This window comes from Anomaloglossus baeobatrachus, chromosome 3 (genome assembly GCF_048569485.1).
Source record: "Anomaloglossus baeobatrachus isolate aAnoBae1 chromosome 3, aAnoBae1.hap1, whole genome shotgun sequence".
Classification (NCBI taxonomy): Eukaryota; Metazoa; Chordata; class Amphibia; order Anura; family Aromobatidae; genus Anomaloglossus; species Anomaloglossus baeobatrachus.
In genome coordinates this window covers 352747026-352769926 of record NC_134355.1, presented here as the reverse complement: position 1 = coordinate 352769926, position 22901 = coordinate 352747026, and positions in this window count along the sequence as shown.

Sequence of the window (22901 nt, the reverse complement as noted above, 5' to 3'; positions counted from 1 at the left end):
GTGCAGAGCCATGTGTACGGTGCAAAGCCATGTGTGTGCGTGTGCAGAGCCATGTGTGTGCGTGTACAGTGCAGAGCCATGCGTGTGCAGAGCCATGTGTACGGTGCAAAGCCATGTGTGTGCGTGTGCAGAGCCATGTGTGTGCGTGTACAGTGCAGAGCCATGCGTGTGCAGAGCCATGTGTACGGTGCAAAGCCATGTGTGTGCGTGTGCAGAGCCATGTGTACGGTGCAAAGCCATGTGTGTGCGTGTGCAGAGCCATGTGTGTGCGTGTACAGTGCAGAGCCATGCGTGTGCAGAGCCATGTGTACGGTGCAAAGCCATGTGTGTGCGTGTGCAGAGCCATGTGTACGGTGCAAAGCCATGTGTGTGCGTGTGCAGAGCCATGTGTGTGCGTGTACAGTGCAGAGCCATGCGTGTGCAGAGCCATGTGTACGGTGCAAAGCCATGTGTGTGCGTGTGCAGAGCCATGTGTGTGCGTGTACAGTGCAGAGCCATGCGTGTGCAGAGCCATGTGTACGGTGCAAAGCCATGTGTGTGCTTGTGCAGAGCCATGTGTGTGCGTGTACAGTGCAGAGCCATGCGTGTGCAGAGCCATGTGTACGGTGCAAAGCCATGTGTGTGCGTGTGCAGAGCCATGTGTGTGCGTGTACAGTGCAGAGCCATGCGTGTGCAGAGCCATGTGTACGGTGCAAAGCCATGTGTGTGCGTGTGCAGAGCCATGTGTGTGCGTGTACAGTGCAGAGCCATGCGTGTGCAGAGCCATGTGTACGGTGCAAAGCCATGTGTGTGCGTGTGCAGAGCCATGTGTGTGCGTGTACAGTGCAGAGCCATGCGTGTGCAGAGCCATGTGTACGGTGCAAAGCCATGTGTGTGCGTGTGCAGAGCCATGTGTGTGCGTGTACAGTGCAGAGCCATGCGTGTGCAGAGCCATGTGTACGGTGCAAAGCCATGTGTGTGCGTGTGCAGAGCCATGTGTGTGCGTGTACAGTGCAGAGCCATGCGTGTGCAGAGCCATGTGTACGGTGCAAAGCCATGTGTGTGCGTGTGCAGAGCCATGTGTGTGCGTGTACAGTGCAGAGCCATGCGTGTGCAGAGCCATGTGTACGGTGCAAAGCCATGTGTGTGCGTGTGCAGAGCCATGTGTGTGCGTGTACAGTGCAGAGCCATGCGTGTGCAGAGCCATGTGTACGGTGCAGAGCCATGCGTGTGCAGAGCCATGTGTACGGTGCAGAGCCATGTGTGTGCGTGTGCAGAGACATATGTGTGCGGTGCAGACCCCGATGTGAGGCTGTTATTTGCAATGCTGTAGTGATACCAGGTCAGGTGCTGGGGAAGAATATACTGACAGGGACTGTGTGTGCAGGGGGCGGGCAGGGGGCGAGGCTGGACACTGGGGAGGGGCTGGACACTGAGGCTGGGCGGTGACAGCTCTGACTGAGGTTTTGCACAGGAAGTGGTCATGTTTGCTGGATCTGAATGTAAACAAGAAGCTGCAGAGAATAAAGGTATAATTCAAGAGTAACAAAAGTTAGAAAACAGAAAATAACAATGTAGGTGTGATTTATATGACAATACAGCACAGATAAACTCAAAAATTTTTGTTAAGCTAATGTCGGACAACTCCTTTAACTCCTTGACAGTTTGGGTGTAACAAGGTGTTGGTGGATGGAACAAGACATGATGTCCCAGATGTGTTTGATTGAATTCAGGTCTGGGGAATAGGCAGGCCAGTCCTTAGCATCAATGCTTTCATCACACAGGAACTGCTGACACACTTGAGTGACATGAAGCCTAGCATTGTCATGCATCAGAAGGAACCCAAGACATACTGCACCTGCATATGGTCTCACAATGGGTCTAAGGATCTCATCCCACTAGCTAATGACAGTCAGGGTACGTCTGGCTACCACATGGAAGGCTGTACGGCCCTGAAAAGAACTGCCTCCCCACACGATTACTATCCCACTGCCAAATCTGTCACCCTGGATGATGTTGCAAGCAGCAGAACATTCTCCATTGCATCTCCAGACTCTGTCATGTCTGTAACATGCTAAGTGTGAACCTACTTTTATCCATGAAGAACACATAGCGCCAATGTTGAATCTGCCAATCTTGGTGTTCTCTGGCAAAGGCCAATTGTCCTGCATGGTGTTGGGCTGTAAGCTCAACACCCACTTGTAGACGTCTGACCCATATGGAGTCTGTTTCTGAGAATTTAAACAGACACATGGATATTAGTGACCTGCCGGAGGTCATATTGCAGGCTCTGACCCTGCTTTATTATTCCTAATTGTACAAAAGAGGAGGTAGTGGTCCTGCTGTTGGGTTGTTGTCCTCCTATTGCTGCCTTTATATCTCCTAGTGTATTAGTCTGGCTCCTGATATCTACTCTATGCTCTGGACTCTGTTCTGACAGACACAGCTAACCTTCTTGACACATCTCACATTGATTTGCCATCCTGGATGAACTGCACTACCTCAACAACTTCTGTGGGTTGTAAACATGCTACCTCTAGGAGTGCAAGCAATGAGAAAATGCAAAAGAGACCAAAACAACAGCCAAAAAGGATGAGAACAAAGAAATGGTCTGTGGTCACAATCTGCAGAACCCCCACTTTAAAAGGGGTGTCTTGCTAATTGCCTATGAATTACTTTTCTTCCATTTGCACAACAGCAGGAAAAATTGATTCACAATCAGTGTTGCTGTATAACTAGACAGGTTGATTTCACGGAACTGTGATTGACTTGGAGTTATATTGTGTTGTTTAAGTGTTCCCTTTATTTTCATTTTTTTTTAGCAGTATATATGTATAATATTAATATATATATATATATATATATATATATATATATATATATATATATATATATATATATATATATATATATATATATAAAAGTACAAACAGGAGATGTTAATTTGCATATACTTTTGTTGCCTGTGTGTATATTATAGTTTAAAAAATCCAGCAATTTTAAGTGTTAAAGTGGAATTCTAAAAACATAAAAAATGTCATATTACAAATTTCTAATTGGCTTAACTTAGCCCAAAAAGCTTTCCTTATCTAGGAAGGGGTTCATCACATTGTAAATAAAATAGTTGTCCTAGCACAGGGAGAGAAACCAGTCCTAGAATGTGAATAAGATTTGTTGTCTACCTCTGAGATCTGAGGAATATGGAGGGGCAACATGGCACATAAGAGCAAAAAGATTTTATGATAGTGGTAAATTTTCAGATGAAACATGTTGCATTTATTTGTAAAAATATCAGAAATTTAGCGAAAAATTTGAAAACTTTATAATTTTTAAATTTTAATTTTATGCCTCTAAATCAGAGAGTTATATCACACAAAATAGTTAATAAGTAACAGTTCCCACATGTCAATTTACGTGACCACAGTTTTTGTTTATGAAACACATTTTTTTTTACTAGGATGTTAGAAGGGTTGACATTTCATCAGCAACTTCTATTTTTTCCAACAAAATTTATAAAAAACATTTTTTTAGGGACCACATCACATTTTAAATATTTTTGAGAGGCCTAGGTGACAGAAAATACCCAAAGTGAAACCAGTCTAAAATCTGCACCCCTCAATCTGCTGAAAAAAACACATCCAAGAAGTTCATTAATCCTTTAGGTGCTTCACAGGAACTAAAGCAATGTGAAAGGAAAATATGAAAATTTTACTTTCCCTCAATTGTTACTTTAGCTGTAAATTTTACATTTCCCAAGGGTAACAAAGGAAAATGCATAATACAATTTGTTGTGCAATTTCTTCTGAGTACCCCAATACCTCATGTTTGGTGGAAATATATTGTTTGGGCGCACATCAGGGCCTGGAAGGGAAAGAGCATCATTTGAATTTTAGAGCGCAAAATTGTTTGGAATAGATAGTAAATGACATGTCTCATTTGCAGACCCCCTGATGTGCTTAAACAGTGGAAACCACCCTCCACAAGTGACCACGTATTAAAAATCAAACTCCTCAAAGAATTTATCTAATTGTTTGGTTAGCACCTTAAACCCCCACATGCTTCTCAGAATTTTATAATGTTTATCCATGAAAATGAATAAAAAGTTTTACTACAAAAATGTTGCTTGAAGCCCAAATCTTTCTTTATCACAGGGTAATAGGAGAAAATGCACCATACAATTTGTTGAGCAATTTCTCCAGAGTACGCCAATACCCATTTATGGTGGAAAACTACCATGTCTGCACACTGCAGAGCACAGTAGGGAAAGAGTGCCATTTGACTTTTTGTAAGCAAACTTGGCTGTAATCGTTAGTGAATGCCATGTTGCATTTGGAGACCCCCTGAGGTGCCTAAACAGTGGAAACCCCACAGAAGTGACCTTATTTTGGAAACTAGACCTTTGAAAAAATTCACAAAGATGTTTGGTGAGCACTTTTATCCTCCGAATGCTTCCCAGAACTTTATAACAACAAGCTGTGAAAATGAAAAAAAAAATTCATAAAGGCTACGGGAGAAAATGCGTCATACAGTTTGTTGTGCAATTGCTCCTCAGTATGCCAATACCCCATATGTACAACACCCAAGCAACAATACTTACAGTATATGGATGTCCCTATTGCACAAAGCTCTATGAATACACTAAAAAATGTTTTGCAAGCCAAATTGTATGAATCATTGAATATTGATTCATACAATTTGGCTTGCACAAGGTTTTTTGGTGTATTAATACTCTATATGTGGTAGAAAACTATTTTTGGGTGCACGGTCGGACTCGGAAGGGAAGGAGCGCCGTTTGACTTTTTGAATGAAAAATTAACTGGAATCATTAGTGGTTGCCATGGTGCGTTTGGAGAGCCCCTGATGTGCCTTAACAGTGGATTTCCCTGACAAATAACTCCTGTTTTGAAACTAGATCCCTTAAAGAATTTATCAAGATTTTGATGAGCACCTTGAACCCCCAGGTACTTCACAGAGTTTTATAACATTGTGCCATGATAATGAAAAAAAATTACCACAAAAAATGTTGCTTTAACCCCAATTTTTTGAATTTCACTAGGATAATAGAAGATAATGCACCATACAATTTGTTGTGCAATTTATACTAAGTTCACCAATACTCCATATGTGGTCAAAAACTACTTTGAGACACAGTACAGAGTGCCATTTATGAGTTCATAATTACTTGAAATAGTTTACAGGGGCCATTTAACATTGGCAAAGTCTCTCAGGTGCCTAAACAGTAGAACCCCCCCCCCAAGTGCCCCCATTTTTCAAACTGCACTCCTCAATGAATTCATCTAGGGATGCAATGAGCATATGGACACTAAAGGCCACTTTACATGCTACGATTTCGCTAGTGAGATCGCTAGCGAGCTTACCCGCTCCCGTCGGTTGTGCGTCACGGGCAAATAGCTGCCCATGGCACCCAACATCGCTAGGAACAGTCACACATACCTGCCTAGTGATGTTTCTGTGACCGGCGAACCACCTCCTTTCTAAGGGGGCAGTTCGTTCGGCATCATATCAACGTTACTAAGTGGCCGCCCAATAGAAGCGGAGGGGTGGAGATGAGAAAGCCGAACAACCCGCCCACCTCCTTCCTTCCTTATTGCGGTCGGCCGCAGGCATGGTGATGTTCCTCGTTCCTGCAATGTCACACATAGCGATGTGTGCTGCCGCAGGAACGATGAACAACCTGCGTCCTGCAGCAGCAATGATAATTGGTAATAGAATGACGCGTCAACGATCAACGATAAGGTAAGTAATTTAGATCGTTAATGGTCATTCCTGCGTTTCACACGCAACGACGTCGCTAATGAGGCCGGATGTGCGTCACGAATTCTGTGACCCCCAACGACATCTCGTTAGCAATGTCGTTGCGTGTAAAGCGGCCTTAAAGATGTGTCACAATATTTTATATTATTGGGCAGTGAACAAAAAACAATTACATCTTTACCACTATAATGTGGTTTTAACCCCATATTTCCAATTTTCACAAGGGGAATAGGTAGAAAAGACCACATAATATATTACACAATTCTCCCTGAACATGGCAATACCCCACATGTGATTATACAGTACTGTTTGACTGCACTGCAGGGCTCAGGAGGGTAGGAGCACCATTTGTTTTTTGGGCATAGAGTTTCCTGGAAGAGTTTGTGGACTCTCTAGGTGTCCAATGTTTGTAGAAAGCCCCTCAAATTACCACATTTTGGAAATTTCTCCCTATTTAGGAGTTCACCAATAGGTGAAAATTGCAAATAAGCTCTTGTTGTTCCCAGTACCTTGTAGTGCCTATACACTGTGCCAAGCTTGTGGTTCTGGAGACCTGCACCCCATAAATTAATTGGGCTCTCATCACTACAGAAATAAAAAACATGTGGAAATTAACTGTGGTTTGGGCACATTGTGTGGCTCCAAATGGAGGGGGCATTTGGGAGCACAGATTTTGCAGTTTTTATCTTTTTTGGGGGGGTTGGGGAACGTGGGGAACAATAGCGCTTTTCCAGAGCCTTTGCACTACCAGTAACGTGAAAATCCCCTATAGTTCCATTAACAGACAAGTGCCAATGTATGTAAAGCGCTGTGGAATTAATAGCGCTATATAAATGAATAAAATTATTATTATTATTATTATAAGTGGGGACTTGAGTGGATTAAGTTTAATGCAATTTGGTGGGAATTTGGGGTACAGAACATTTTGCATCAATTCACATTTTTCCTGTGCTCTATGCTGAGTACTTACATCAGGGTATCCATCTATAGCTCCAAAACACGTGTTTCAAGTGAAACCCTCAACAGAGCTATTCACTATAATGAGGCAGCAGAGATACTCTCGCCACCATTTGGCTTTTATTCAACTATTCAACAGTATCCGTCTTTCAAAGATGAAGAAAACTGTTGTGCATGTCTAAAAAGTCTTATATGAAGATGTACACCGCCGGACCAAAAGAGTTCAAAGTTCACCTCTGCCTCATTACAATGAATTTTCCATTGGGAATTTTGTCTAAATTACATTTTCAGATATTTACACGTAATCCCTGGAGTACGCGCTTAATGTAGAGCGCAGGATAAATGTGAACAGAGCAGTACTGCGATCTTTAGGAAGAAACATCAGGGTCAGCAGTCGGGTGGTTATGTATAAGCCCCTGTCGTACCCCATAGATTAGCTTCTGCCCTCACAAGGGCAGCACTCTAGTAAGCTGTCTGCCCCGTAACCTCATCAAAATGAAATGCCCTCCCTACAGCAGATGAAGTGGGGACCATGTGAAATTAACACCGAGTCGGACAGGCTATACCTAATGCTCTTACAAGCTTACTTCTGTAGACCACCGGATACCCAGAACAGGTATTAACAGATCAAGGTTCTGCATTCGAAGCTGAAATATTCCAAGAGTTCTGTAACTTATATGGCTGTAAAAAGAACTGCACTACGCCATACCATCCACAGACAAATGGTATGTGTGAGAAAATGAACCAAGTAGTCATTGACCTGCTGAAGACTTTACCAATAGAAGAAAGGAACATGTGGCCAGAAAAGCTACCTGATTTGGTGGACATGTGCAACAACATTCCTGTGAGTTTTACTAACTATACACCAGCATATCTACTGAGAGCAAGACCTGGAAGATTGCCAGTTGATCATGAAATGGGAATTTTTGTTCCAGAAATTCATCAGATGCTGACTGGGATTCCAAACGCCAAGAGCAATACAGAACAATACAAGAATGTGTTGAAAGGAGCTTAAAGTTGAGAAAAACAAGAGAAAGATTACAACAAGAATGCCAGACTGTTTCCTTAACACCTGGAGAAATGGTTGTAAAAAGAAAAAGTCCATAAACTCGATGATTGATGGGAAGCAGAACCCAACACTGTGCTACTTTCTAATTCTGATAACAAGAATACTTGGTTAATCAGCAAAGATAAAGGAAACCCTTTGTCAACAGTCTCACGGGATCATTTGAAGATATGCCCAGAACCATTGAAACCCAAAGAAGAAGTTACCAGTACATCTCCAGTACCAGAGAAGAAAGTAAAGGTGATACATACAACACTTGGAGACTTTCCTGAGAGTTGGCCTCAGTACAATGGAGCCATAATTGTACCAGTGATTACTTTCTCACAACCAGTGGAAAATACAATTGAAGTTCCAGAAGAACCACCTGTTGCAGCGGAACCAGAAACAAACAGTGTATCAGTCAATTTAACAAGAAGACTGAGAAGTCGCAGACAACTACCTAGTCCACCTACAAGCATTAGGGAAACATTTGCACCAGACCCCAGAATACAACAGGGACCAGCTGGGACACCAGACACCAGAGTTACGTAGGTCTAGTCGTAGCAACCTAGGTCAGCCCCCGCTCAGGTACAGAGAATAGGTGCCAAAAGAGAAATGTGTAAAATGGTGTCATTATGTAAATAGTAGTGTAATCATAGAAAGTAAGAATAGTTGTAAACTGTAAATGTTAATTTTGCCTTAACCTGGTTTTGCATAATTTTGATAAATATGGACCAAAACTGCAGGACTGGTAGCAGTAAAAACTTTCCTTTGTAAATAGTTGTGCCAGTTGTGCACACTACCAGAGTACAACCTTGCAAAGAGGACTCTCAATGACACCACCAGCAAGTAGAGGAAAAGGTCGCAGGAAGGGTCTGCGGCAGAGGCGGCCGAGGCCCAGTCGTCATAGAAACCGGCGACATGCCTCCTAGGGGTTTTGGGACCAGGACCTTTGGATGGTGGTTGATGGGAAGGGTACCTCGAGCGCCAGTACTCATGTTTAGAAACATTTAAGAAAGTGCCTCCCCTGCATGGGAGGGGAGTTTAATGTTTGAAAAAAAAATGTAAATTAAAATGTTAACTTTGTTCACCGTTGCAGCCCGAGGACGTGCTGGAATTCACCAAGTGGGAATGTAGCACCCCTGAAGCCATCAAGAGCTACAGGGAACTGCATCCTATCAAGGATGTGCAGGACTTACAACCAGGGACCCAAAAGACCAGTGCCGGTAACACCAAAACATTCATTTTAATCCCTGTTTTTCCCATTCCCAAGGACTGGTGACAATCTAGGGTTGGACCCAATGGATGGCCACTTAGGGGTGGAACCGATCCAGTCCATTAGACGACAACCAGGGGGCAGGAAGTGGAAGTGAGAGGAGGTGGATGTAACCGCACTGAAGAGAGAGTGTAGCGGTGACCTGTGGGCCCAGTCGTGTGGTTGCCGGTGGAGTACAGCGGAGTACTCCTGGAACCATAGCAACAACAGGGTACAGAGCCCTAGATCAGGAAAACTCTCCAGGCAGACTTGATAAAATCTACACAGTGAAGGGACCATCTAGGACCTCACCGACCGTAAAGTTCGGGACACAGTAGCAACGGGAGAACCGGGGAACAGGAACAGAGAAACCGACCCCACAGGGTTCAAGCTACCTGTCATACGGACTAAAACTGAAAGACAACCAGGAGGGGAACCCCAGATGCTCCAAGCCACGGGGACCCACTGTCACGGGGTCCTTCTCCCATATCACATGATCAACAGAGCGAGAGATGAGTGAGCAATCCAAAGCATATTTATTCCAAGCAAATCCATAATGTCCATCAAATAATCCACAAAACAGAGGCTAAAATTAGTCCAGTAACACAAATATACTCCATTAAGCGATAAATAAATGTCCACATCTCCCTGAGAAGCCACAGCTTCCCTCAGAGGTTCAATCTTCTTCCTTCTCTCTTCAAGTTCCCAACAGACTGACTCATCTCCTCAGGTAAGCAAAGAAGTTAGGTGGATCTCATGCCCCCTCCCCTGACTTAGGAACAAAAGCTTGGCAGGGGAGGAATTAAACCTGTGGCTGGTTGGAGGGGCAGATATAACTGGAGATGGCCGGGGAGCAGGAGCAGGCTGTGTCTTATTGTCCAAAAGCCCCCTCCATTGCGGTCAGATAGTAAGGGCCTCATCAGCCAGGACAGCAGCTCTATTCAAGGTGTGCGCCGTGCGCTCTCTGACCCATTCCCGTATTGCTGAGGGACTCTTGTAAAAAAATTGTTCTATAGGAAATACCTGTATAATGTCTTCCACAGTAAAGGCGTCTTCTGCTTCCAGCCATCTCCGACATGCCTGGGACATCTTATGGGCATACATCCTAAACGATCCCCCCGTGGTGCAAGGGAGGTCTCGGAACTCTGCCCTATGTGAGTCTGGGGTGATGGCATGGTAATCCAGGATAGTCCACTTTACAATGTTGTAATCCCGGTTCTGCTGTGAGTTAATGGTGCGATAAGCCTCTGCCAGGCTTCCGTTCAGAAACTAAAAAAGGGGGAGACAAAGGGCGCAATAGGGTCTTACCCGATATAACAAGTGGTGATAGGAAAGGAACAGTAACACTCACCTGATAGGGTTGTGCCAGTCACAACTCCTTCAAAAGCATGTGAGTGTCCGTGTGATTCAAGCAGCGGCCCCGTATAACAATATAGAAAGTTGATTAAATATAGAGAGGGAACCACGGGTATATGCCGCGCTTAAAAACCACTGAAGTTGAAATGATGTGAAAATTTCTCTTTTATTTACAGCATTCCTACGCGTTTCAGAGACAAAGACCGTCTCCTTCTCATTTAATGGCAGCTGCTTTGTTCGTCGCCAAGCTTCCTGGCAATTTACTACTGAGCAGTGACTCCGGAGGTGGTGTTCACACAGGGCAGGGCAGTCAATCCAAAGCATATTTATTCCAAGCAAAACAAAACGGTCCATAACATAATCCACAAAACAGAGGGTAAAATTAGTCCAGTAACACAAATATAGTCCGTAAAGCGATAAATAAATGTCCAGGTCTTCCTGAGAAGCCACAGCTTCCCTCAGAGATTCAATCTTCTTCCTTCTATCTTCAAGTTCCCAACAGACTGACTCATCCCCTCAGGTAAGCAAAGAAGTTAGGTGGATCTCACGCCCCCTCCCCTGACTTAGGAACAAAAGCCTGGCAGGGGAGGAATTAAACCTGCAAATGGGACAATGTACACACAAGGAACACAGAATGGGCAGAATGGAACCACGCACAAACATTAACCCACACAAAATGGTATACAATCCACAATATTCCACCATCACACCAACCAACCAGAGACAGGTGCAGGGGAAGACAGCCACCAGGTCACCATACTGGCACTGGAACTAAGGGGACCAGTCGTGAGGACCAGCCTTCATCGGGTTGCCAGCCATAACAACACTGTGAGTAAAGAAACAAGTTACACTGCAATCCCTTGTGTGGCCTACCTTCTTTCCGCGCCCCAACACTATCATCTATCCCCTGGGGCCTAGCCCTACTTGGGTAGGGCCCAACATCCAGGCTGCCATTAACATCAGCCCCAGTAGTGAGAAATTGTGCAGCGGCGGCTCCATCTAAAGAGCCGCAACCCGCAAGTGGTGTCACAACAAAATTTTTATTATCATTCCCATGTACATAACCCCTTTCAAGCGACCCCCAGGGTCACAGAACCGGGCAATGGCCACCCAGTGAACTGTCCCAGTGTATATATACTGGGACGGATCTCATCTTTAATATTTCCTCATATACCTTGTCCCCCTTAGAGTCACAGGTATTACAAAAAGGATTGAGCTTCTGCCCAACACCTAGTTTTGATTTGTTTAAACTGGATCAAGAATTAAATAGGTTCTTTAGAACCCTGAGACTGAAGGCACATTTTCAGTCACATCCTTCTTCAGCCACTACAGATACAGTTTCCACCAGTCTGGATTCTTCACTATTTTCACTAAGTAAACTAGGTTTACATACCCATAGTAACTTTATGCCCCCTCGTTCTTATCATCCTGTAGAGACTTATATTTCGTTGGTGAAGAAGGATGTGGAAACATTTATTAATAGAACCAGGAATGGTGATCTACATATTAAATGTAATCTTACTTCGGATGAATTTCAGGCTCTCCGTACATTGAAGCTCAATCCTTCCATTATAATTAAACCTGCGGATAAAGGGGGAGCATTTGTAATCATGGATAAGAGTTACTATATCAAGGAGATCCAGACACAACTTGCGGATCTCACTACTTATACGCCAGTTACTACTGATCCTTCACTTACCATTAGAAATATCATCTTGGATAAAATCGCTTACTATTCCCAACTTGGCGTTATTGATTCTAAATTGGCAACCTTTTTGAATAAGTCCAATCCATTTATTCCCGTTTTCTATACTTTACCCAAAGTACATAAAAACCTCTGGCATCCACCTGGACGACCCATTGTCGCTTCAACGGACTCTTTGTTATCTCCCTTGGCGATTACGTTGGACCGGATTTTGTCCCCCTTGGTTCCTACTACTGTCTCGTATTTACGGGACACTACTCATTTTCTTGAACATTTACAGTCATTAGGACAGTTACCCTCTGGCTCCGTCCTGATTACTCTTGATGTTAATTCATTATATACCAGTATTGATCATGTCTTAGGTCTGCAAGCTATGGATTGGTATCTCCGTACATATACTACATTTTCAACGATTCAGATGGAATTTTGCCTTGATTTATTATCCATAGTACTATACAAAAATTTTTTTATGTTTCAGGATCAGTTTTATATCCAGAACAAAGGTACATCAATGGTCTCGAACGTAGCGCTGCCATACGCAAATGTATTTATGGCTTACTTTGAATCTTTATATGTCTACTCCCATCCAATTTTTCAGTCACATATGGTGACCTGGAAAAGATCCATTGACGATATGTTTCTTATCTATAATGGTCCCATTGCTGCCTTTGATGATTTTTTTCTATTTATTAATCAACAGGTACCAGGCTTAACATTTACCAAATACATTGGTTTTCACACTATTAATTTTCTGGACACTTTAATCACTGTTGACTCACAGGGCAAAATTTCATCTGACTTGTATGTGAAGACAACTGATAGGAACAGTTTGCTACATTATGACAGTTGCCATCCACGTCATTTGAAGCAATCTCTTCCCCATTCTCAGCATAAAAGAGTGGCCAGGATAGTTTCAGGGGTTTTGCAGCGGTCTCTTAGACATCAGGAAATTATACAAAAATTCATGCCGCGGGGTTATCCCTCATCTATAATGAACAGAGTATGATTATTAAGAAAAAGCGACAAGGTCCATTTGTATCATTCGTTAATACCTTTCATCCCTATCACCCCATTATTCGAGGTATAATCTTAAAATATTGGCAGCTTTTACACCAATCATATCCTGAGGTAGATGAGTTTGCTGTGGCTCCCTTATTTAGTTTCAAAAGACCTCCTAATTTAAAAAGTCTCCTTGTTCGGGCCGACATAGGGTCTTTGATTCGTAAACCTAGACAGACTTTTTTGGCTACACCAAAGCAAGGGAATTTCCCCTGCCTTAGGTATCCCCAGTGCTCCTATATGGTGAGGAGTAATACCTTTACACATCCTCATACTGGAAAAATCTTCCACATTAATAAATTTTTTACATGTGATACATCTTTTGTTGTGTATTTGCTTAAGTGTCCGTGCGGTCTCGGGTATGTTGGGGAGACTACCCAGCATATCCGAGACCGCATCGGTAAGCATAAATCCACCATTCGGTGTAGATTAATGATGTTATCTATCCCCCACCATTTTTTGACGCTGGGGCACTCCATTTCACAATTACGGTTTCAGGTCCTCGAACATATTCCCCCGATGAGACGTGGTGGTGACAGGGTTAAGAAATTAAAAGAAAGAGAGTCCTTTTGGATACATACTTTAAGAACCCTGTCGCCCCATGGTCTCAATCGGGAGTATGATTCTTTTTGAGTTTCTTTTTGAGTTTCTCATTGATTAGGGAGCTATCTGAGATTGTCTACTACATATCATACCTATATGGGTATACGTGTGCGTATATGCGTGGATTATGTATATATGTGCATGTATAGCGTGTACGTGTGTGTGTATATATATATATATATATATATATATATATGCATCATTTACATGTTTGAGATATTTGGCATTTTGCCATGAACATTGTGTAATATTGGTCTCTATATATGATATGCGTATTGCCTTCATTATATACCTCCATAATTCTTTTTCCCTTTTTTTCTTTTAATTTACTACATATTTAATAGCTACTTTTTTTACTATCGGTTAATATATGGTTAATATCTTTTTCAAACGCGTTAAATCACAGGAACAGTTCCTTGGAGCGGTTTCCCGTCCTTCTTCTCTTGCAAAATCTAATGCGCATATGCGCGTCACCGGGTTCCACTACGCACGCACATCTTGCGTTCCACTTTGATCACTGCTTGCACTCCATCACATGGAAATGTTTGTTTACACCCACCCCTTTTCACTATAAAAGGTTGCACACTTGTACTCCCTCACTCATTCCCTTCCTGGACACTGATGAACACAGGTAATGAAATGACTTAGTGGGAAACTAGCACTGTGTATCTTTGTATGGAGTTATTTATCCTCTTGTTTTTTCTTTTAGTTCATGATGACCTAATTGTCATTTATTACCTATGGTGGTTTGACACTTGTTTACAGGTAAATATACCTTGTGATTATTTGGTGCTAGACCCTATATATATATATTTTTTTTTTCTTGGACTTTGTACTACCTGAATCTTCCTTGTTGTACATTATTGTGCCTCCACATTGTAATTAAGTGTTTAGTCACTAACATATGGCACCTGTTTCTATAGTTATAGGGGTTGAGATGGATCTTTGGGTTTCATTCGCTGCTTTTTCTGTCCTTGCAAAAAAAATTTTTTTATTACTGTTCCTTTTGTTGTACAATGCTCTTGCCATACGATTTCGATGTTATTCTACATTGTTGCATATTATTAATATGTTGTTTCTCTATATAGATGCATATACTATAAGCGTTCTACTATGATGACAACAGAATATGTTCTAGTATGAATTTATAATTATTCTCCTAGGTAAAGGAATTATTCAGCTTTCTGTAATTTTTATGTAATGATTGTATCAATATGATAATTTTTGTAATAATATGTTTTTTCTATTATATAGAGGTATATAAAAAAACTATAAAAAACTGAAGAAGGCAAACAGCTGAAATGTTTTTGTTGATTCTTCATGTGAAAAAATATCTTTTCATCAATAAAAGAGTTGTCATTTCATTTTTTGAGTGCCGGAGTTTACTTTTCTAATATACTATACAATTTACTCCTGAGCACCTAAATATACAGTGAGCATAGCTATACTATTGCTTATATTGAGTGTATATATACTGCCCGTAACCAAGCACCCCACAGCCCTGGGGTGCCTCAATACTCAGTAATTGATCCTGCTGGCAATTGACATGTAGATCCAGAAGCAACAAAGGATAATTGTGTCCTCTAGTATTCAGCGGCAGTATTAAACTGGTAAAGCTAGAGGAAAGAGTCAAAATCTACTTTTGTTTTGAAAATTAGTGCAAAATGTGACATATATTAGAGCATTGCTGTTCATGCCATAAAGTTATGGGAAAAAAAGTTTCTGTTCATTTGTAACCCACAGCCTAAAACTGACCAAAGGAAACGCAACTTGGCACCCGATTGATATTACAAGCTACTAGGAAAATGTACAGAACAATGTGAAAATAGAATTTGCTCAACTGCCAAATAGGCTTCACCACCTTCTATTGTGGGCAGTCAGCATAGACACAATGCTTTGATATATTTCCTTCAGAATACATTCCCAATTTTAGTGTGCAGCCCAATGTATGCAGCCCAGACAAACCAGATTATTTATTCATTCACTTTCAATCTGTGAGCTAAAACTGCAAATTACCAACTCCATAATAACAAAGCTATTCATTTTTGTTCTCTCTCTGCCTCTTGGTTGTTACTCAGCAAGGGCTTCATCTCTACCAAGTACATTGTATTATTCTAAGGCCATACAAAGTACATCTGACTGATGTCAGTATATCCTAACACAGGCACTATATATCTGACTGGTAGAAAAGTAACATAACACAGGCACTATATATCTGACAGGCAGACGTAATATATAACACAGGCACTATATATCTGACTGGTAGAAAAGTAATATAACACAGGCACTATATATCTGACTGGTAGAAAAGTAATATATAACACAGGCACTATATATCTGACAGGCAGACTGGTAATATATAACACAGGCACTATATATCTGACTGGCAGACTGGTAATATATAACACAGGCACTATATATCTGACTGGCAGACTGGTAATATATAACACAGGCACTATATATCTGACTGGCAGACTGGTAATATATAACACAGGCACTATATATCTGACTGGTAGAAAAGTAATATATAACACAGGCACTATATCTGACAGGCAGACTGGTAATATATAACACAGGCACTATATATCTGACTGGCAGACTGGTAATATATAACACAGGCACTATATATCTGACTGGCAGACTGGTAATATATAACACAGGCACTATATATCTAACTGGTAGAAAAGTAATATAACACAGGCACTATATATCTGACTGGCAGACTGGTAATATGTAACACAGGCACTATATATCTGACTGGCAGACTGGTAATATATAACACAGGCACTATATATCTGACTGGCAGACTGGTAATATATAACACAGGCACTATATCTGACAGGCAGACTGGTAATATATAACACAGGCACTATATATCTGACTGGCAGACTGGTAATATGTAACACAGGCACTATATATCTGACTGGCAGACTGGTAATATATAACACAGGCACTATATATCTAACTGGTAGAAAAGTAATATAACACAGGCACTATATATCTGACTGGCAGACTGGTAATATGTAACACAGGCACTATATATCTGACTGGCAGACTGGTAATATATAACACAGGCACTATATATCTGACTGGCAGACTGGTAATATATAACACAGGCACTATATATCTGACTGGTAGAAAAGTAATATATAACACAGGCACTATATATCTGACAGGCAGACTGGTAATATATAACACAGGCACTATATATCTGACTGGCAGACTGGTAATATATAACACAGGCACTATATATCTGACTGGTAGAAAAGTAATATATAACACAGGCACTATATCTGACAGGCAGACTGGTAATATATAACACAGGCACTATATATCTGACTGGCAGACTGGTAATATGTAACACAGGCACTATATATCTAACTGGTAGAAAAGTAATATAACACAGGCACTATATATCTGACTGGCAGACTGGTAATATGTAACACAGGCACTATATATCTGACTGGCAGACTGGTAATATATAACACAGGCACTATATATCTAACTGGTAGAAAAGTAATATAACACAGGCACTATATATCTGACTGGCAGACTGGTAATATGTAACACAGGCACTATATATCTGACTGGTAGAAAAGTAATATAACACAGGCACTATATATCTGACTGGCAGACTGGTAATATGTAACACAGGCACTATATATCTGACTGGCAGACTGGTAATATATAACACAGGGACTATATATCTGACTGGCAGACTGGTAATATATAACACAGGCACTATATATCTGACTGGCAGACTGGTAATATGTAACACAGGCACTATATATCTGACAGGCAGACTGGTAATATATAACACAGGCACTATATATCTGACTGGTAGAAAAGTAACATAACACAGGCACTATATATCTGACAGGCAGACTGGTAATATATAACACAGGCACTATATATCTGACTGGTAGAAAAGTAACATAACACAGGCACTATATATCTGACAGGCAGACTGGTAATATATAACACAGGCACTATATATCTGACTGGTAGAAAAGTAATATAACACAGGCACTATATATCTGACAGGCAGACTGGTAATATATAACACAGGCACTATATATCTGACTGGTAGAAAAGTAATATAACACAGGCACTATATATCTGACTGGCAGACTGGTAATATGTAACACAGGCACTATATATCTGACTGGTAGAAAAGTAATATAACACAGGCACTATATATCTGACTGGTAGAAAAGTAACATAACACAGGCACTATATATCTGACTGGTAGAAAAGTAATATAACACAGGCACTATATATCTGACTGGTAGAAAAGTAATATAACACAGGCACTATATATCTGACTGGTAGAAAAGTAATATAACACAGGCACTATATATCTGACTGGCAGACTGGTAATATGTAACACAGGCACTATATATCTGACTGGCAGACTGGTAATATATAACACAGGCACTATATATCTGACTGGCAGACTGGTAATATATAACACAGGCACTATATATCTGACTGGCAGACTGGTAATATATAACACAGGCACTATATATCTGACTGGTAGAAAAGTAATATAACACAGGCACTATATATCTGACTGGTAGAAAAGTAATATAACACAGGGACTATATATCTGACTGGTAGAAAAGTAATATAACACAGGCACTATATATCTGACTGGTAGAAAAGTAATATAACACAGGCACTATATATCTGACTGGTAGAAAAGTAATATAACACAGGCACTATATATCTGACTGGTAGAAAAGTAATATAACACATTCACTATATATCTGACTGGTAGAAAAGTAATATAACACAGGGACTATATATCTGACTAGTAGAAAAGTAATATAACACAGGCACTATATATCTGACTGGCAGACTGGTAATATGTAACACAGGCACTATATATCTGACTGGCAGACTGGTAATTAGAGATGAGCAAACCGGTCCCGGTTCGGCTCGAAGTCGGCTCGCCGAACGGGGGTCCCGTTCGAGTTCGGTACGTCGAACGTTCGACGAACCAAACTCGAACGTATAGGCTATAATGGGAGGCAATCACAAACACATAAAAATGCATTATAAATGTACACATACAGTTAATAAACATTGCCATAACACTTACCGGTCCTCGCGATCCCTTCTGCACTCTGTCTCCTGCCGCTATTCCATCCGATGATCGCTGAATCCTCCCGGTGACCTGCACTGCCAGCAGAGATGCAGGACCTATCGTGACGTCAAAATAGCCATGTGACCAGTCACGTGGCTATTATCTCATTGGCTACAGACTGGTCACATGACTATGACACGTCATGTAGGACCTGCGAGTGCATCTCTCCGGTACACGGTGCACATATGTGTATCGCCGTGTACCGGCAACATGCTCTAGCACACGGTCGACTCCCTGTTCCGTTAGGGACCGGCTGACACAGCCGGTCATTAACGGAGATCACCATTGCCATAGCAACGCAGTTAGTGGTGACGTCACCGCTAACCGCGGCTCCGAGAGCACCGTTGCTATGGTAACACATCTGTCAGCGTTACCGCTGTTACCGCTGACAGCCAGCACTGATCACTCACGGAGTGAAGGCTGCACGCTGCTTCCCAATTGTAGTGAGGATTGTACTGAGGATGAGGTTCCCCAGCCCATGATGGGCTGGTGCACCTCATCCTCACTACAATCGTCACTACTACTACACTAGAAAGAAAGAAGACAGAAGAGCAGGATCGTGGAGGGCTGACAGGGGGTAATAAAGATGGAGTCTCTAATGTGTCTGTGTATTTATTTCTATTAAAGTATTTTTTCTCTGTGTGGTGTTTTTTTTAACCCCTTATTGGAGATTCTTAATGGCCGGGTCAAACGTGCCTGACATTAAGAATCTCTGGCTTAATACTAGCTAGTAAAACAAAGCCAGTATTAACTCATGATTACCCAGCAAGCCACCCGGCTCCAGGGCTGTTGGAAGAGTTGGATACAGCGCCAGATGATGGCACTTCTATGAAAGCGCCATTTTCTGGGACGGCTGCGGACTGAAATCCGCAGCAGAGGAGCCCAGAAACCTCGGGCTAACCTGTGCTGCGGATTCCAATCCCCAGCTGCCTAGTTGTACCCGGCTGGACACAAAAATGGGGCGAAGCCCACGTCATTTGTTTTTTAATTATTTCATGAAATAAGTGAAATAATTAAAAAAAACGGGCTTCCCTATATTTTTTGTTCCCAGCCGGGTACAAATAGGCAACTGGGGGTTGGAGGCAGCCCGTGGCTGCCTGCTGTACCTGGCTAGCATACAAAAATATGGCGAAGCCCACGTCATTTTTTTGGTGGGCAAAAAACTTCTGCATACAGTCCTGGATGGAGTATGCTGAGCCTTGTAGTTCTGCAGCTGCTGTCTGCTCTTCTCCATACAGATAGACAGCAGCTGCAGAACTAGAAGGCTCAGCATACTCCATCCAGGACTGTATGCAGAAGTTTTTTGCCCACCAAAAAAATGACGTGGGCTTTGCCATATTTTTGTATGCTAGCCAGGTACAGCAGGCAGGTACGGCTGCCCCCAACCCCCAGTTGCCTATTTGTACCCGGCTGGGAACCAAAAATAAAGGGAAGCCCTTTTTTTATTATTTCATGAATTTCATGAAATAATTAGAAAACAAATGACGTAGGCTTCGCCCCATTTTTGTGTCCAGCCAGGTACAACTAGGCAGCTGGGGATTGGAATCCGCAGCACAGGTTGGCCTGAGCTTTCTGGGCCCCACTGCTGCGAATTGCAGTCTGCAGCCGCCTCAGAAAATGGCATTTTCATAAAAGCGCCATATTCTGGCGCTGTATCCAACTCTTCCAGCACCTGCCTGCTATACCTGGCTAGCATACAAAAATATGGCGAAGCTCACGTCCTTTTTTTGTAGTTTTGTGGCAAAAAAAATAAAAAATGCTTCCCTGGATTTTCCATTGCCAGTGAAGGTAACACCAAGCAGTGGGGGTTAGCAGCCAGTAGCTGCTTGGATTACCCTTAGCTAGCAATACAAAAAATGCAGCGGGAGCCCATATATATTTTTTTTAATTATTTATTTAAATAACTAAAAATAAAATGGGCTTCCCTGTATTTTGATTGCTGGACATCACAGTGCTGTAAAAATAAATCTTTAAAAAAATGACGTAGCGCTCCGCGGTATTTTTGATTCTCAGCGCAGATAAAGCAGACAGCTATGGGTTGCCACCCCCATCTGCCTGCCGTTACCTTGGTTGGCAATCAAAATACAGGGAAGCCCATTAATTTTTTCTATTTAAAAAATAGTAAAAAAAAAAAATGACGTTGGGTCCCCCCATTTTTGATAGCCAGCTAGGGTAAAGCAGACGGCTGTAGCCTGAAAACCACAGCTGGCAGCTTTACCGTGGTTGGGGATCCAATGTGGAGGTCCCCTCAGGCTCTTTTTTATAATTATTGTATAAATATTAATAATTACCCAATAAAAGTAGGGTCCCCCCCAAATTGGATCACCAGCCAAGGTAAAGCGGACAGCTGTGGTCTGGTATTCTCAGGGTGGGAAGGTCCATAGTTATTGGGCCTTCACAGCCTAAAAATAGCAGGCCGCAGGCACCCCAGACGTGGCACATCCACTAGATGCGTCAATCCTGGCGCTTCACCCCAGCTCATCCCGTGCCCTGGTGCAGTGGCAAACGGGGTAATAAATCGGGTTGATACTAGCTGTAAAGTAACCTGAGATCAAGCCCAGCAGTTTGTGATGTCATGGCGTCTATTAGATACTCAACATCATAAACTGTCAGTACTAACAAAAAAAAAAAAAATCGACAAAAGAAATTTATTTGAAAAAAACAGTCCCCAAAACATTTCCTCTTTCACCAATTTATTGTAAGAAAAAAAATAAAGGGGTCCCACGACGACTCTGGACCGTCTAGAATATGGGGGGGAGACACTCAGGGAACGTATCCCCCATTTTCTAGGAGTGCGGACCCTTCATGTGAGGAGTGTGGGTGCAATGAATCTCCATAAGTGGAGAAAAAGTGGAGAAAAAGTGGAGAAAAAGTGGAGAAAAAGTGGAGAAAAAGTGGAGAAAAAAAATGGAGAAAAAGTGGAGAAAAAGTGGAGAAAAAGTGGAGAAGAAAATGGAGAAAAAGTGGAGAAAAAGTGGAGAAAAAGTGGAGAAAAAGTGGAGAAAAAGTGGAGAAAAAAAATGGAGAAAAAGTGGAGAAAAAAATGGAGAAAAAGTGGAGAAAAAAAATGGAGAAAAGGTGGAGAAAAAGTGGAGAAAAAGTGGAGAAAAAGTGGAGAAAAAGTGGAGAAAAAGTGGAGAAAAAGTGGAGAGAAAAAGTGGAGAGAAAAAGTGGAGAAAAAAAATGGAGAAAAAGTGGAGAAAAAAATGGAGAAAAAGTGGAGAAAAAAAATGGAGAAAATGTGGAGAAAAGGTGGAGAAAAAGTGGAGAAAAAGTGGAGAAAAAAAGTGGAGAAAAAGTGGAGAAAAAGTGGAGAAAAAAATGGCGAAAAAGTGGAGGAAAAAGTGGAGGAAAAAGTGGAGAAAAAGTGGAGAAAAAAATGGAGAAAAAGTGGAGAAAAAGTGGAGAAAAAGTGGAGAAAAAGTGGAGAAAAAATGGAGAAAAAGTGGAGAAAAAGTGGAGAAAAAATGGAGAAAAAGTGGTAAAAAGTGGAGAAAAAATGGAGAAAAAATGGAGAAAAAGTGGAGAAAAAGTGGAGAAAAAGTGGAGAAAAAGTGGAGAAAAAGTGGAGAGAAAAAGTGGAGAAAAAGTGGAGAAAAAAAATGGAGAAAAAGTGGAGAAAAAAAATGGAGAAAAAGTGGAGAAAAAAAATGGAGAAAAGGTGGAGAAAAAGTGGAGAAAAAGTGGAGAAAAAAAGTGTTTGTGATGTCATGGCGTCTATTAGATACTCAACATCATAAACTGTCAGTACTAACAAAAAAAAAAAAATCGACAAAAGAAATTTATTTGAAAAAAACAGTCCCCAAAACATTTCCTCTTTCACCAATTTATTGTAAGAAAAAAAATAAAGGGGTCCCACGACGACTCTGGACCGTCTAGAATATGGGGGGGAGACACTCAGGGAACGTATCCCCCATTTTCTAGGAGTGCGGACCCTTCATGTGAGGAGTGTGGGTGCAATGAATCTCCATAAGTGGAGAAAAAGTGGAGAAAAAGTGGAGAAAAAGTGGAGAAAAAA